The sequence below is a fragment of the Coenobita brevimanus genome, chromosome 112 (assembly GCF_032717465.1).
Source record: "Coenobita brevimanus isolate Jiangsu-jjx chromosome 112, ASM3271746v2, whole genome shotgun sequence".
In the NCBI taxonomy this organism is placed as follows: domain Eukaryota; kingdom Metazoa; phylum Arthropoda; class Malacostraca; order Decapoda; family Coenobitidae; genus Coenobita; species Coenobita brevimanus.
Genome location: NC_137065.1, coordinates 35,060,994 through 35,078,075, shown reverse-complemented (window position 1 = coordinate 35,078,075; position 17,082 = coordinate 35,060,994).

The following is a 17,082-nucleotide window of genomic DNA, read 5'->3' as shown; positions in this document are numbered from 1 at the left end:
CCAAATAATCATGAATCAGTATTAGGGCGGCTGCATGTGCTTAAGTTTGGCTTAAATTAGGCCCACTTTTTTGCCCTACCTGGTTATTTTTGGCTCTGCTGCATTTATTTGAATATATGCTCTCTCTCTCTCTCTCTCTCTCTCTCTCTCTCTCTCTCTCTCTCTCTCTCTCTACCACTGTTTACTCTCATTCATCGCACTGTCACAGTTACTCACATTATTCACTCACTCACAATCTCTTTCACTCACCCACTCACCAGTTCTGACTTACTGACACTCACTTCCACAATCACTCAGGCTTTTTCCCATACTCCTCTACATTCCCACACTTATTTTCATTTTTTTTTTCATTTTCACACAGTTCACTCACAAACTCTCTTACGCAGTCGCTCATTCCCACGCCTATTTACTTCCTCACACTCACTCACATTCATACTCTTGGTTATTCCCACTCACTCTTATCACACTGACACATTGCATTCTGTCTCCCCCAACCACTCTATCACATTACTCAACTCACTTTCACTCACTAACTCATTCTCAGTCTCTCTCCAACTCTTTCTCACTCGCACGTTCCAATTTATGGTCTCACGCTATTATTTCTGTCACAAACTCACTCGCTCTCCCACTCGCATCACTCTCACTCACTTCCCCCTCATTCATTCTCACCCTTATAATTACTCCCTTACACTAATTCACTCACACATTCACTTTTACACTCACTCTGTTACGCGTCCGCATTCACTGACTCACTATCACACACCTACAAAATTAAGTCCTCTCTCTCTCTCTTACTCTTTCGCACTTTAGATCATACCTTCCCAGTCACTCTCACACACACCTCACAGGACTTTCACTCATTCTCATCTAGTATAAATTTTCTTAGGGTTTGATAGGCAGTTTCGATCTAATTTCAGAGCAAGATAAAAAGCCAAGTGCTACATGGCAAAAGTGTGATTTAATTCCTAAGTTTCGTATACGTCGTTACTTGGTATACTTAGTCTAAGAAACTAAGAATTATCGCAAATCCAAGAGAGAGAGAGAGAGAGAGTGGGGAGGGGAATCGAGTAAACGATCCAGCCAAGATTATGATTACTTAACACATGCAGAAAATTTATCGAGACACAGGCAGACAGATAGGTGGATAGAGCCAGGTTCTATGGGGGGCGCTGACTCTGTAATGAGAACTTTACGTGAAAATTACCATAGTCCAGAATATTCAGAAACTTTTATTTGCTTCTTTTTGAGGGTAATAGTTTTCTGTGCGTGGTTGCGTGCTTGCTTGTGTGTGAGGGGTGGGGTGGATGGTTGTGTGTGTGTGTGTGTGTGTGTGTGTGTGTAAGAATGATTGTGTGAGTGTGGGTGTGACAGGGTGGGTAGGTGTGTCAGTGTGTGTGTGACTGTGTGTGAGAATGAGTGTGCGTGTGTGGGTGTGTAGGTGGAAACTGTATGTATGTATGAGAGAGAGAGAGAGAGAGTCAGTTAACCAAGGAAATGTACCCACACCCAACTGAGACCATAAGGGGGCTGCAGACCATTACGTCATGCAGGTCAGAGGAAATAGCACACGTAAAGCTGAGTTCCACATGCTTCTTACCCAATGCCACTTGACTCTCTCTCTCTCTCTTTCTCTCTCTCTCATTCGCGGTCTATCCTATGAATTGGCATAACCACCATATAAAACAACAGTCGGAAAAGCCTATGATTAGCCTTCATGAACTGATTATAAACAAACCAGTTATTGGATTAAGTCAAGTCGCCCTTGGGTATGTGTAACCTCCAGTTCATATTAAGCATATTTATCAAGTCATAATAATCAGTCTCCGTTTTTTTTTTTATCATCCTGAAGCTTTCATGTTCAACTAGTTTCATTCAGTCCTTTATACATTCATTCAATCCTTTCGCATTCGTTTTAGCTTATCCACATCAAAACAAAGTTAGTTTTAAAAATTCACAACGAGTTAGGTACATTTAATTTCAAAAATGCCACCTCGGGTTCAGTCAGACCCACCACAATCAATTTGGTGTACTCAGGTCGTTTCAGCTCAGTTTAACATAATTCCAAATCCTCTAGGACCATTCAGTTTAAATTAGATACGTGCGGATCATTTAGTTTCCTTTTTCCACATCAAGTCAGGCTCAGTCAGATCAGTGCAGGACACAATCACATCATTCCTAGTTTGCTTAGGTGTACTATAGTCATATTGTTGCTTATCTGGGCAGTGTTCAATAAATGATATATTTTTCATCAAAACAGGTTCTTTCAGGTCATTTTAGGTTCTCAGATTTACATAGTTCAGTGTACGCTAATTCAAGTTTGTTTAGGTCTTTGCTAAAATTAAACTTATCTTCGTTGGTTTAGATTATGACTTTCTAGATCGACTCAGGTCAACACAGATAGTTTCAGATCATGCCAACAAATCTGTGTGCTTAATGTCAGCCCTATCCGTGGAATGATATTTAAAATGTCGATTCGTGACTTTCAGAACTGAGTGGCATGAGCAGCGAAGAGTGGACTGGATTGGGTGGAATGGTGGTGGATCGCAAGCCACGAAGGGGTAAGTACCCGTATACCTAATTATGTGTGTAGGACGCTATATGGTACTCGAGGCAGCCATTGTTAAAATATTCACCAAGTTAGAATGAATGGGAGTGGACGGAATGCGGTGGGATAATGGTGGATTGTGGAGTATGCCAGGAAACTACATACTGTGAAGATGAGTGCTGTGGAAAGGCCAGGAAGGTGGAAATGAAAGGTGAGAAAACAAAATGGGTTTGGTGAGAAGCGAGGAATGGATTGCTTTGTTTAAGATGATATTTAATAATGGGCTGGGCAGGATGACAACACGTTATGAAGAAGGGCATCGATTGGGGTAAGTATTGTTGATGGCAAACTGGGAATGTGTAACTCATTTATCTGAAAGTTTCGGTGGGGGAGAGGGGAGATGACTACAGTAGGTAAAGAGATGTAAGCAGGATGAGCTGAGATGGTAATGAATGGTGGATCTGAGTAGGGGTACTGATAATAAATTATGGCCGACGTAGTTTGGTTAGTATGGAGGTTTCAAAGGATTTATTCTAACTTTTGCCAACTAAAGCAAGAAAATCAACAAAAACTACAGCTAATTATGCGTGTCACTTATATACCTGGCACCTCACGACGCAAGTAATAAAAATTCTGCTTACCCTGGAGTAATAAGTTCCATCATGATATTCGTCTCTAACAATGCTATTCCTTTTGGTCTCTGAGCCTGAAGACTTATTTTCTTTTTTAATACCGGCTATCACCGTAAGATTTTATCCGACTTAGGAAGAACTTCTATTGATGAAAATATTATTGAAGGCTGCAACTAACCTCTCCATTTGGGGAAAATCTCCTGGGCTAAAGAAGTCAACTCAAGAAAGCAAGAATTGGCAGGGAAAAAGAAAAATAGTCACCGAATTGATGGTGTTAACATCTCCACTCAGCGTGAGAGTCGTCACTTGTCACGATAATGTGTTGGTTACGGCGGCTGATAGCGGGGTAAGACCTTAATAATTTTCGTAGTTTTTTTCGATGGTCGTGTTTCGCTTCCACACCCGACCTGCAGCGTGAGATCATACCATTATTTCAGCAAACACAGCAGACATACAGTGTAATCTCATGCTGTATACTTATAATCACGCGGAAATATAAGGGAAAGGCAGCACCGTGATGGTAATGTTATTAGAGCATGATAGCTGTTACGGACATATTTTTAAATGCTGAAGTATCTCTCAGGGCAACCATGTCCATTTGTCATCCACTAGCGTTTTTCGGAATCAAGGTGCTTCACCCTCATAGAGTTTAGCGTCTCTAACGCAGCTTTATATTTAGACCCTGAAGCTCCTGTTGGGCACCGTACTTTAGCGACTTTAAAGGAGCTCAATATTAGGGTCCTGAAAGTGCCGCGTCCATCTAGTCCTTTTTAACTTACTAAAACTTGTGTGCTTAAAGGCAGTGGAAATCCTTAAATTATACCGGTCAATCCTGATACTCCCATGAGGACAGAAACTTGTTGGCCTACATTCCACCTTACGTAATGCAGTTCAGAAGTCTACCTTCATCTTTCCGGTCAGGCTTTATATTGGTTCCTCAACTCCCTCAGTCATGAAGTGTGGCCTGATATTGTTACCTTCCTGTTGAGGTACAATGGTCTAGGATCTTAACACCTTCAGCCCTAGATCTCTCTCAGCCTGAAAAATATTGTATGATGTGACCTACATTTGAAAGTTTCCGTTCCTCTGTCTGTCTCTCTGTCATTTGATATAAGTAAAAGCACGAAGTAGAAGTTGAGAGTTTCAGCACCTCCACTGGCTGAATAGGAAAGAGGGAAGAGTCAAGCGAAGTGACGTCACGGAATTTGGTGACTCCCATTAAGTGATCATAGAGTGGGGGAAGCCTAGCGGAGTGATGTCACGAGTTTGGGCGTCTCTAATGGGTTGTACTGGATAATGGACAGAATTTAGGAGAGTGACGTCACAAGTTTCAGCACCTCCCATGGGCAGATCATAGACCAGGAGAAGTAAAGGGGTTTGACGTCACGAGTACCGACACATTCAGTTGGCTGGTTAGGATAAAGGGAAAAGCCTCGATTTGTATCGTCATAAGTTTCGACGCCTCCCATTGGCTAAGAGCTTATTAGGAGGAGACTGCTTGTCATCCAGCTGCTGCTAACACACTGCACTCGATCCAGACCAGACCAATAGAGTAAACAAACTCCACACGGGTCTGTTTACATTAGAAAGTTTATAGGGTGATTTTTGCTCCACTTTCACCAAACTACAGTAGTGCTGGAGACGGGATTATGTTGCTAGTTATCTACTTGAATATGTTCCACCTATACAACACTAAACTTTTGAGCTGACGTTTATCAACACACAACCTGGTCATCTTTTATCTTTCAGCTATGGCCGTCAAAGTCCTCATGTGATTTGATTCTTGCAACCTGTTCTCTAATGCAGGAGATAACTATGATAGCAGTCTCAGTCGTTCATATTTTCAAGTAGACAACACTAGAATTGCCTTCTTCAGTCTCTATAATCTCTCTGTCAATGATCTCCGTTCCTTTAAATGCAATGTGTCCAGGCATCTCAAAATTAATTGATCTTGATTTTGGCTTTCTTTTGTGCATTTCTTTTTTGCGAATGACAGTTCTTTTCAGATTTCCAGCCTAAAGTAATTTCTTATGCTAAAAAAAAAAAAAAAAAGGAAAAGCATAATACCAGTTTGGTCTCATAGGCTGGATTTTATATTATGTGGTCTTGCCTGGTCTAATTTTTACCTGCCTCCTCTCACCCGACTTCCCATCACCTACCCTCTGATAACCTACCTTCACTTAACTTATCCTCACATAACCTAACCTCACTTAGTTTTTCCATTCTTAACCTACCTTCACATTACCTACCCTCACATAAACTGCTCCCACATAACGTATCCTCACATAACCTACCCTCACATAACCTATTTGCTACCCTCACATAACCTACCCTCACATAACCTATCTGCTACCCTCACATAACCTGCGCTCACATAACCTACGCTTGCTTAACCTTCACTCACTTAACCTACCCACACCTGACTCACCTCATCTGCCCTGCCTCTCACCTTCCCCCGTATTGACCACCCTGAGACGTGGTGTGACCTTACCTCACGTGTTCACTCACCTGGTAATCAATACTTCACTTATCACTCCGTTTTTTTTAATGCGGAACCATCTATGGAAGGTGTACCAGTTCGTCTGTTGTTTCACTCCCATAGGCTTAGCGAAGTTTCGAATGATCGTCGTGATGGTCCTGATTCAGTACAGAGCTTTTGTTTTTGTTCACAGTCGCTTGCCCTCAGCTTTCTTTCTTCTTACATTGTTACTTCTCATCATCGTCATCATCATCATCATCATCATCATAGTATTATAATAGTGCTGTTATTTTTAGTTTATTAATTCCATCGCTGCCGCGACCACCACCACCACTGCCACTACCATCATCATTATTATCATTATTATTATTATTATTATTATTATTATTATTATTTCGATCCTGAGGTGGGATAAAGGTCACGTTGTTGATTATTACTACCGGCCCATTTATTTACCTTTTTTATTATTATTATTTCTTTTACTTCCTCAGACATCGCCCCCATTTTTCACCTCATATATTTTTTTTCTTGATATTGATTTATCACATTGCCTCCCCGGTTCTTCGTCTCCTTGCATTTTTTTTTCACAACCTTCTGTTCGTTTCTTTGCCTTACATTTTTACTTGTTATTCATTAATCACAGTCGCCCTCGCCTTCATTCATTCCCCTTACGTTTTTTACAGCTTATTCACTTCACTAGATCTCCTTTGAAGTTTCTCTTTCATTTAATTATTAACTTTTTCCTATTACGTTTACGGAAATTATTCAGAATCAAAACATAGAAAAATATTAGACTATGACACAGCGTTAATGTGACGGCCTGGTACTCTTAGCTCTGGTATTTATGAAGAGTTCCTAATACCTCTTCCTTAGCGATTTATTTCGATCATTAGGGCTCCGTACTCTGTCATATATTATTAATGCAAAACTTCGTCATTATTAAACCTATACGATTAGCTTAAAAGAGTATGTCGTGGTGTAATATGCAAAATAACTAGGTAAAGGAAGGGTTATATGGCGACTCCAGTGCTACCTGATAAGCGGCCCTCATCAAAGACACAAACATCAGCCTCACGTAATTGTTTTTCATTTCCCAGGAGAAACATGGAAAGCGTCAGAGCCGGATCGTAATAGCCAAGACTTTGAATTTAAAAAAAAAAAATAATAACCTCTTGCAACTATTATTTGTTTTACCAGGAAGAACAAGGAAAGGAAACACAGAATATTTGTATGGGTTCTCTTCCTCCTGTAAAAATGAATACTAGTTATATGTATAGTAGTTGATTACGAGCTTACTTGCGAATTCGAATCCATATCTCATACATGTTTGCTCTCTCTCTCTCTCTCTCTCTCTCTCTCTCTCTCTCTCTCTCTCTCTCTCTCTCTCTCTCTCTCTCTCTTATCCATTCGCTGTGCATGTTTTCACTTCTTGCTTCAACACTGGTTCCTTTTATGTCCTGTTCTTGCTGTTGTCGGATCTGATAAGTTTTGGTAGGCTTTGTATGCAAACGAATACCACTCTTTAATGTTTGGATAGACTCCCTGATCAAGTACTCTATGCCACGCCATTTCAGTCAACATCTCAGCAGTGTATACTTCGATGGATTTTTATTTTATTTTATTTTATTTTTTTGGTAATAACGTTGTAAAAATGACAGTATTTTGATGTTCAAATTTACGTTTTCGTCATCTATCTCTCACTGTCTCCCATCCGCTTCCACAGTTTTTTTTTTCCCCCTTTTGGAGAGTTGACAACCCTTGTGACAAATCTGAAAAAATAAATAACTAGCCTACGCATGCTAGAAATGTCTGGATCGAAATCAGTTATTGTTTTAACGCTTCAAATGGCGGGTGTCACCTTAGCTGAATAGAATCGTCTGTGTACTGATAAAGCCAACTACAAATATAGTTTCCTGGCCCCTATAGGGTTAAATGTACTTAAAAAGACTGATGTTTTCTTTACTTTTTAAAAATCATCTAGTGGTGTCAAGAACAAACGTCAGGAAAATCAAAAACTAACACACCGCGGAGTCCAGTCCAGCGCTGAGGCTCTCCACGTGGCCGTAACCCCTTGTCCGTAACGTGGGCTCAGGAGACGCGTGGACAGGGCGTAACACTGTCAATATTTTCTGGACCGTGGCTAAAAGGATCTGGTACTCCACAACCGATGCGACAGATGCAGCAGCGGCGCCTTTCGTTAATTAACACTCATTTGTCTGGCCATCGTAAGTCAGGATGAAGAAACGTCTGGCTGGTAATTATAAGAGTGCGGCCTTAACTCCACAGGCTGCCTTAATGGCCCTCTGTCCCGGACCAGGCCATTACCAGAACACGAGACCGAGGCAGGCGAGGAGAGAGAGAGAGGCAGAGAGAAAGACTCATATCTGTTTTATCAGCTTTCCCCTCAGAGATACGTTATTTTTTATACATTATTCTTAACTCACATATTATTTTAACTTATTTATACGTATTTCTGTTATTCATTTTCAGAATTTGTGCCTCTTCTGAACGTTATTTTCTAAGATTTACGTCATAGCTTTTTTATTTTTCGTCTGTACCCGACACGTTATCTTACTTCCCTCCCTCTCTGGCACTTCATTTCTACTCATACGTCATTTCTCTGTTTCCTATTTACTTGTCGTGTCTCATCTTCCTCTGTAAATTGTGTGTGTGTGTGTGTGTGTGTGTGTGTGTGTGTGTGTGTGTGTGTGTGTGTGTGTGTGTGTGTGTGTGTTTTATATCCTTTAATCCTCGTCTCTTGACACCATCTTCTCTCTTCCACGGTCACGCGTTGGTCATGTGGTCTTGTGGTCACGAAAACAGAAAATCGTGGTTTCGGTGTGGTTTCGTATCTCAAAAATAAACCCTTTCCTTGATGCGTACCTGAGTCGTGCTGGCATAACACGCAGGTTGTATTTTCGTCAGCATTTGTTTTATGACACACACACACACACACACACACACACACACACACACACACACACACACACACACACACACACACACACACACACACACACACACACACACACACACACACACACACACACACACACACACACACACACACACAAAGATGAACATAAAGAACGAAAATCAAGAACCGTCCATTACGAAAAGATTGGACCCATTGCCTTTAAATGACTAACAACATAAGCATCAGCCGACACAACCGTCACAAGAACAACAGTTGAATTTCTTACTGTTACCCTTCCTGACTTAATTAGAGGAATCAATTAGCAGTGATCAGTTTAGGTCATCTTAGGTCCACTCATCCCATACCACATCCAAGGCTGCCTCAGGTCCGTTTTGGCCTATCTGCTATATATCAAGCAAATTTTCTTTAGTAATATTTCTGAATCAAGGCATAGGACCGGCAGTCAATTCCCCGATGCCTAACAGTCCTTCAGTGCGCAACAGACAGCACCCACACTTCACATATCACCACATGCTCACGAATACCAAATCGTCTGTACTGAAATATGTTAAGATTGTGTAATATACGAGTGGTTTGATGGGATAATCTATCGTTATTTTCACATAATGGTTCTCGTGAAAGATAAGGTTGTTTTAATCTTCAAATCTTCAAGCAGTTCACTATTTCGGCCGGCGATTGATATCAAGATCTTATAGTAAATTCATCGTCGTCATTATCATCGCCATTATCATCTTAAACCTTCCCCAACCTCACCATTCACATCTTTGGTAGGATCTAGAAGCAGAGAAACCTATAAGTGAGAGAACTATCAAAATGCCACATGGCCACCGTTTCCCTTCACCAGTATGGTCAATAAAGAATCAGTCTGGCCAAGGACTGCAGCACCCCACACCCCCACACCACTATCGCTCATAGCTAAGCTGGGATGAGACCCGCGTTTCATCAGTTAGGCTAACAAGGTCTTAATGACCAAATTAACGTTTGTGTCGTTCTGGCCAGAGAGAGAGAGAGTAGAGCCGAGCTGAGCCCCATCCCTTATCAATTAAACCAGCAAGGACTTAGGGATCAGATTAGTGTCTGTGTGGTTTCGGAAGGACTATGAGAGAAGTAAAGACGGTCAGCCATCCATTTAACCATTTAGTTGCAATGGATCCTCTTCAGCTGGATAAAATCGTCTAAGGCTCGCCAACACGCTACCTAAATCGTGTAATTAAAAGTGCCCTGGAAAAGATCATTATCATTTAGGAGCTCATCTGTAACTTCGGGCTTTTGAGATTTTGTAAAACCTTTTCCTCAGCGATTTATTTTGCACGTCGCATATAAGTACCCTCTTTTATGTTATCAGCGCAAAGTATATTGATATTAAAGTGCTATAAAGAAAATACAAAGTGGTGCTAAGGTGTTAAATGCAAAATAAATCGCAGAAGTGGTGTTACTAGGCCTCCTATTCCACTAAAAATACGACTAATATCTCTTTAGCAGGTGGTGAAATGGTTGGCACATCCAGCCCGCAACTGAACTGGTAGGAGTTCGATCTCAGGGTCGGTCAGACTAATAGACAAAGTTTGTTTATACCTCCTGTTCACCCAGCAGTACAATTAGAGACCTAGATCGAAAATGGATCGTTGCATGTCGTATTCTAGGTGAAGATTAAGGCTTGATGAATATTGATTGTCTGAATGCATGACCCTTGTTGAGGAAGAGCTGAGAGGAAGGGAGGGTGGGAAGAGGAAGACCAGGAAGTACAGGAGGAAGAGGAGTGGAAGAGGGAGAAGAGCCATGATGATGATGATGATCTTGATGTTGGTAATGATGTTGATGTTATTGTTGATATTGATGTTGTTGATGTAATGTTGTTGATGTTGATGTTGTTGATGCTGTAAATGTTGATATTGGTGTTGATAATGTTGATAATATTGACGATGTTTTGTTGATGATGATGATGTAGTTGATGTTTATGCTGATATTGCTGTCGATGTTGATAATAAGGAAGTATTATAAGGAGGACGAAGTGAGAAAAGTGGAAGAGGAGGAAGTGAAGGGGATCATTTGTAAAAAATATATATATATATATATATATATATATATATATATATATATATATATATATATATATATATATATATACTCAACAGTCTGTTTCCTGCAGCCTAGAAGTCCTACTACGTATCCCACACGTTCACATGTCACCACTGCGGCACTAATACCTACCATCCATATTGAGTGCATGTCAGAGCTGTCTCATATAGGACGATTTGAGAGTATTAGGGGGGAGGGGGGTTGTGACATGTCGATGGATCTTGTAGTAGAAGAGTGATGTTTGTTTTAACGAAATTCAAATCAACAAACTCTTCCCTACCCGAGTGTGGGATCGAAGTCGTGTCCTTGGGCCGTAAGAGGAGTAGGAAAAGTGGATATAAAACTGAGAAGGGTTGCTAGATTATATGCTAGCTAGTGTGCAAATAATAATTAGGAGAGGGAGGAGCTGAACGGTAGGGTGATGAAAGTATATGAGACGAGGGTGAAGTGAGGTAGGGTGGAGAGCAGAGGCAAGTACTGTGCTGTGTGCTGGAGAGGAACGAAAACTGGAATTTTTTTACCTTAGAATTTTGTCGGTGTTTGTAGAGTTGTGGACAGTAATATAGTTCCACATATTATTGTCAATTAGTTTTTACCCGAGGGAACTAGACTAGTCCCACAACTACAATAGAACACTAAATCGTGGCTGCATGAAATTCGATGAACCTCAAATATGAAGTAAGAATGAGTCACCTTGGCCTTGGTTACTGCTCCAGTCTGTACACTTGTATGACTACAGTTGACGATCCACTAAGTTCAGGAGCATTAGGGATCTCTGCCAGTCTGGAGTAACCACGCTATTGTATAACATGCAATTCCTACAAAATTTTCCTAGTAGTTTGTTGGGTTCCGATCACATCACTGGGTTCTGAAGGTCATTGTTCACTATTTCATTTTTTTCGTGATGAAGTGAGCACACGCTTGAACCCGGAGGAGGCGCTCACCATCCACTCTTTTAATGTAATGATACTTTCAACTGACTACATTGAGCGGCAAAACGATTTATTTCCAGTACTCCATGCAGTCATTTACTTCGGTGATTCGTAGCCACATAAACCATCAAAGAGTAGCCTGGTGATCAAGTGGGTTAAGTCGCACAACCCGATGTGGCTAAGTAAAATTAAAGTCTTTGGGGTTGGTGGGACTTAATGATGACTGCTTTGCTTTTTGTTAGTTCTCTCAGTTATAGGATTCTCTGCTTCTAGATCCTACCAACGATGTGAATGGTGAGGCTGGGGAAGGTTTAAAGTGATAGCGGTAAGGATGATGGCGACGATCAGGCTTATGACGATGATATGGTGAAGATGATGACCAAGTTCATATGAAATATGGGATGTAAAATATAAGGGTGACCCAAGTGAGAGAATCTGTCTAAGGATCTGAATGATGAGAGTGAGAAAACCTGAGAAACAACGATGATGATGATGATGATGATGTGATGATGGTAGGATTAGCAACAGGGTTAAGGGTGTTTTATATATATATATATATATATATATATATATATATATATATATATATATATATATATATATATATATATATATAAACTCAAGTGAGACAGGGTCGGAGGAAATGAATGCAGATATGGGGCAGGGGGGAGGGGGGCAGGGTGCTAGTCGATGATGAGAGCATGAGGTGATTATTTTAGGATATGCGTGTGGGAATTGAGGGCGAGGCCAAGTAATTGCAGGGAGGCGAAGGGATTGAATGAAGGCTTGCAAACACCACAACAACAATTTGAGGTTATGAATATTGCGCAGAGATCGAACAGAATCCATACTGTTACTAGAAGCGTTAGATGGTGACGGAGGTGTGTGTGTGTGTGTGTGTGTGTGTGTGTGTGTGTGTGTGTGTGTGTGTGTGTGTGTGTGTGTGAAAACTTAGGGCACAGAAACAACGGTTTGCGGTTATAAACATTAAGCAGAATAAAATCTAGTGTTACTGGGAATGCTAAGTGATGATTACGATGTGAGGGAGAGGGGAGGCACGAGGAGGAAGGGGGAAGTATGGGGCATTGCTCAGAAAAAGAAAAATAAATATAAAGTTAATTACTATGTCTGATTTTGTTCCCATTAAGTTGTTTGGTAACTGATAAGAACCATATGCTTTTTACCTTAATCTGGCATAGATTTTCGTCCTTTTGCAGCCTAGTTGATGAAGCTCAGTGGCAGAATAAGGCAATCCTAAGGCCTTCCCTACTTCTCAAAGTACCTCTTCATGACTAGCATCGTTTTCTAGTGTCATTCTTCTCTTGAAACTCTGTACTGAAAATATAGCGATAGCTGTTTTGAGCCAAGTCTTAGTAAAACGAGTATAGTCTGTGCTTATATGGGTGTCTGGAAGCTAATGAGAACTGATCGCCGGCTGACTAGGGTTTGTTGGTAGCTGGTGAGAGTTAAATGAGAGCCCATTACACCTGAGGGGGACTGGCCAAGACTGCATTGGTGATGACGATGGTTAGCTGGGGGGTGATAACAGGTAAACAAGGGCTGGGTGTCGGATGATGAAAAAGGGTGAAATGGGGCTCTGGAACTCTCGTACTTTTGTTCTTATTGTGACCCCTGGCTCAAATGAACGTGAACCCAGTGGAGTGAAGGCTGAATCTACCCTTCTGCATTCATCCATCATTATTTGGGGAGACAGAGTGGAAGGGGCTGTAGGGAGAGGAGGTGGGAGGAGCAGTAGGGACAGGAGAGGAGATGGGGTGGGGGCCAAGAGACTCCCTGGCCGGGAGGTTCCCTGGGGACGGGATCCACGGGGAAGGGGGCCGGGGCCCGGGGGTTCCAGGATGGTCAGTAAGAATCCAGCAGTGACGTGGGAAGGTCGTGCTCCCCGATATCACCCTCCCTCACAGTCAGTTCGCAACCTCACTCATTTATCTTTCTCGCTTCATTCGTCGTTCTTTAAGTATTGTCAGTCAGTTATCTGTGTTCTCTTTTTTACTTTCATTATCTCCTTTGTCAGTTTAGTGTTCCATCATATGATTGTCACTTTTGATTAAGTTCCCTCGTGCTGTTGCTTAGTTGGTTGCCTTTCATTGCCATCCTCCACCGTCGTCCACTATACAGCCTACTTAAGAACTTCGCTACTCCCAGTGGCTACAACTCAGGTGCGTGGTTATACAGTTAGTGTTGTTACTTCATACTCGTTAGCTGTCTATGAAAAGAGCACATTCAGACCCGTTGTAACTTTCCTCTGTCTTTCCTGTGGCTAATTTATACAGCAAGAAAATCATTGTGCCAATGGGTAATCCACATTTGAACTGTTTTATGGCATAATTTGCATATAAAACCAAATTTTACTGAGTCACATGACAAGATAGTTCACTATGCATGATTTTATGCAAAACATAGAGGAGTAATTTTCCATATATGAAGAAATACTGTAGGTACTGTTTCAGAAAAGGTAAGAAAAAGAAGGTAAACCAGTAAATATGAACCTCTTCAATATGATGACGTCGTTTTCATATTAACGACTACCACCAGACGATTTTATTCAACGACTCTTAACTCCATTAATGAACGGATTAACGAAGGCGATATCTAACCCCTCCCATTGGAAAAGTCATTCCCAGGCTGGATAAAATGTATGAAGATAGCACGAAAATAATTTTAAGCGAAGTCCTCATGGTGAAGAGGTTATTGAAGCTCATAGCTAATTCCTCCAGTTAGAAAAAGTATCCCTGAGCTTAGCAAAATCGTTTGGAGAATGCATGGGTATGTTAAAAAAAAATAATAATAATAATAATCGGAGTGAAAGCATTAGGATGATTGTAAATACCTGGTGGCAACACGGAATTCACGAATGAAAAGTAAAGGGACATCTTCGTGCCAAAGACTATGGCGTGAGATTAGTATTGCGGTGTGACATAAACAAGGCTTTGTAACACGTGCACAGTTGAAGTAACAGCTGAAAAGAGACGTTGTTTACAGTAGTTGTAAGCATGCCATGTCTTACATCGGAGGTTAAGTATATATTCAAATGACAAATGACACTTGCATTTATCTTTTTTACATTTACGTTTTATCTAGTCTCCTTACATTAATTCAGCACTTCATGACACCTAGAATTTTCTTTGGTATATGATCAAACCAAGATACCATAACTGTAGAAAAATCTGTAAAATATCATGTGTGAATGCAAAAGAATGTGTAGTTCTTTATAGTCCCACTACAGGACTGGACCCCTCCATTTGGGAAACTTACAGCCAAGAAATCTTCCCACGATGGCTTACGTCGAGCTGGGGAGGGATTTGGAGGGAAGAAGTGGGGTGCTTGTAAAATAGTTGGTGTCGTAGGTTTGTTTGTGATCGGAGTCTTTGACTTGTACCCTCAGAATACGACCCTCCTATACAGTTTTTCTTGAACTTGGCCCAGATTTTCGTCCTTCTGAAGCTTATTTCACGAAGCTAAGGGGCAGAAAAAGGACAATACAGCACCACATCCGTTCCACTACACTTCTTTGTGATTAGTATCACGTTCTAAGGCTAATCTATTGTTCAAAGTGAGCACTGATGAAGAGATCGCAGTTTCAGGCTAAGTTTGAGTAAAAAACATACAATCAATTTACATCCAGAAATCTGCTTTCAACTAGACAAACAGGGACATGGGAGCTTATGAAAAGTGTCCAGCAATGCTACTGGTCCGGGAATCCATCCAGGGTCCTCTTGTTTGGGAAGGAGTATATTTAACCTCTTCACAACTATGACTTATTTTCTTTGTTCTTGCTGTCTCCAGACGATTTTCTTCTGCATAGCAGTGAAACCTCGAACTACAGGGCTTAAAAACTGTATAACCCTACCTTATGAAAGAATATCTTCATTTAACATCAGAAGCGAAGGGGCTTGGGGATAGGCTGTTCAATCCCGATATTTAAGGCGAGGGTGACTTGCCTTCCTTATTAGCTTTCCTTCTGCTTAGGCTAACCTCACTACCCTCCCGTATAAAACTCCAAAATTCTTCAATTCCTACTACCAATTCCTCTAACCCAGATACACAATAATATTTTTCTAACTTTACTCCAGCCATCCTCCCTCGCCCCAGAGTTGCATGATGGGAGCTGTAATCCTCAGCCCTCCCTGGGATGTAAACCCATGCCGGCCTCATCCAAATAAAGCGTCTTAACCCCCTAGACCACCAGGCTTCATTTGATTACATGGTTACTACGCAGCACAGTAAATCCATTTCTGGGTTTCTTACTGAAGCCAAATAATATCGTCTGAGGATAACATAAATTACCAGAAAAAGGCGTCTTTCTGCTGAACAAGTTACTCAGCATGATCTCCCTTCAAGGTAAAATATGGCACGTGTTTTCAAGGCATTTTTCAAGAAAGGGGGTGTTAGTAACAGGGATATGGCAAGCCCTGGATAAAAGGTCAGAGCTGGAGCCCTTGGAATGGTTTCTATTTGTGTGTGTGTGTGTGTGTGTGTGTGAGACAGACAGACAGACAGACAGACGACAGACAGACAGAAAGGTTGAGGAAGAAAATGTGTGTGTGTGTGTGTGTGTGTGTGTGTGTGTGTGTGTGTGTGTGTGTGTGTGTGTGTGTGTGTGTGCGTATATGTGTGTGTGTGTGTGTGTGTGTGTGTGTGTGTGTGTGTGTGTGTGTGTGTGTGTGTGTGTGTCTGTGCGAGACAGACAGACAGAAAATGGTTGAGGAAGAAAATGTGTGTGTGTGTGTGTGTATCAACCTTGAACAGGATTCCCCAACCTAACCAAAAGGATGAAAGCGTTGGAAAGGCCTCACAACCTTCATTATACAAACTGGCCTTAATTTCGCTTCATAGTTTCAGCTTCCTTTGTTCCCCTCAGGTAACTAAATTCTGAGATGAAAAAACTCGCTTGGAATATAAGAATTTCTGAGTTGGAAAAATTCTCTTGGAATATAAGACTTTCTGGGATTGAAATGAAAAATTGTTTGGAATATGAGAATTCTTGAGATGGAAAAAAATTGCTTTGAATATAAATATTTATGAAATGGAACAAAATTTGCATGCAATATAAGAATTCTTGAGAGGGATGATTCGCTTGAAATACAGCCATTTGGGGAATGGAAAAATCTCGCTTGGAATATTAGGATGTCTGAGATGGAAAAAAAAAAAATCGCTTGGAATACAAGAAGTTAACTCCAACAAGAATACAATTTCAATCTTGCTGATTCGTCAGATGGCTTCTCATCTCTTCACCTTTCACCTTTTGGACTCTAACCTCCACCGTTCATGGTATAGCTATAAGAATTATTTGGGATCGTTGTGATGGTACTAGCGGGGGTGTTTTTATTACATGTTGGTAGGTTCTTTTGGAATGTAAGTTATCTTTTTTTGCTAGCCTGGACATACTTTAGTGTTATACTCAAGCTGAATCTAAGCTACTTTAATCAGGCGAGAGAAATCTGAGCAGTGGAAAG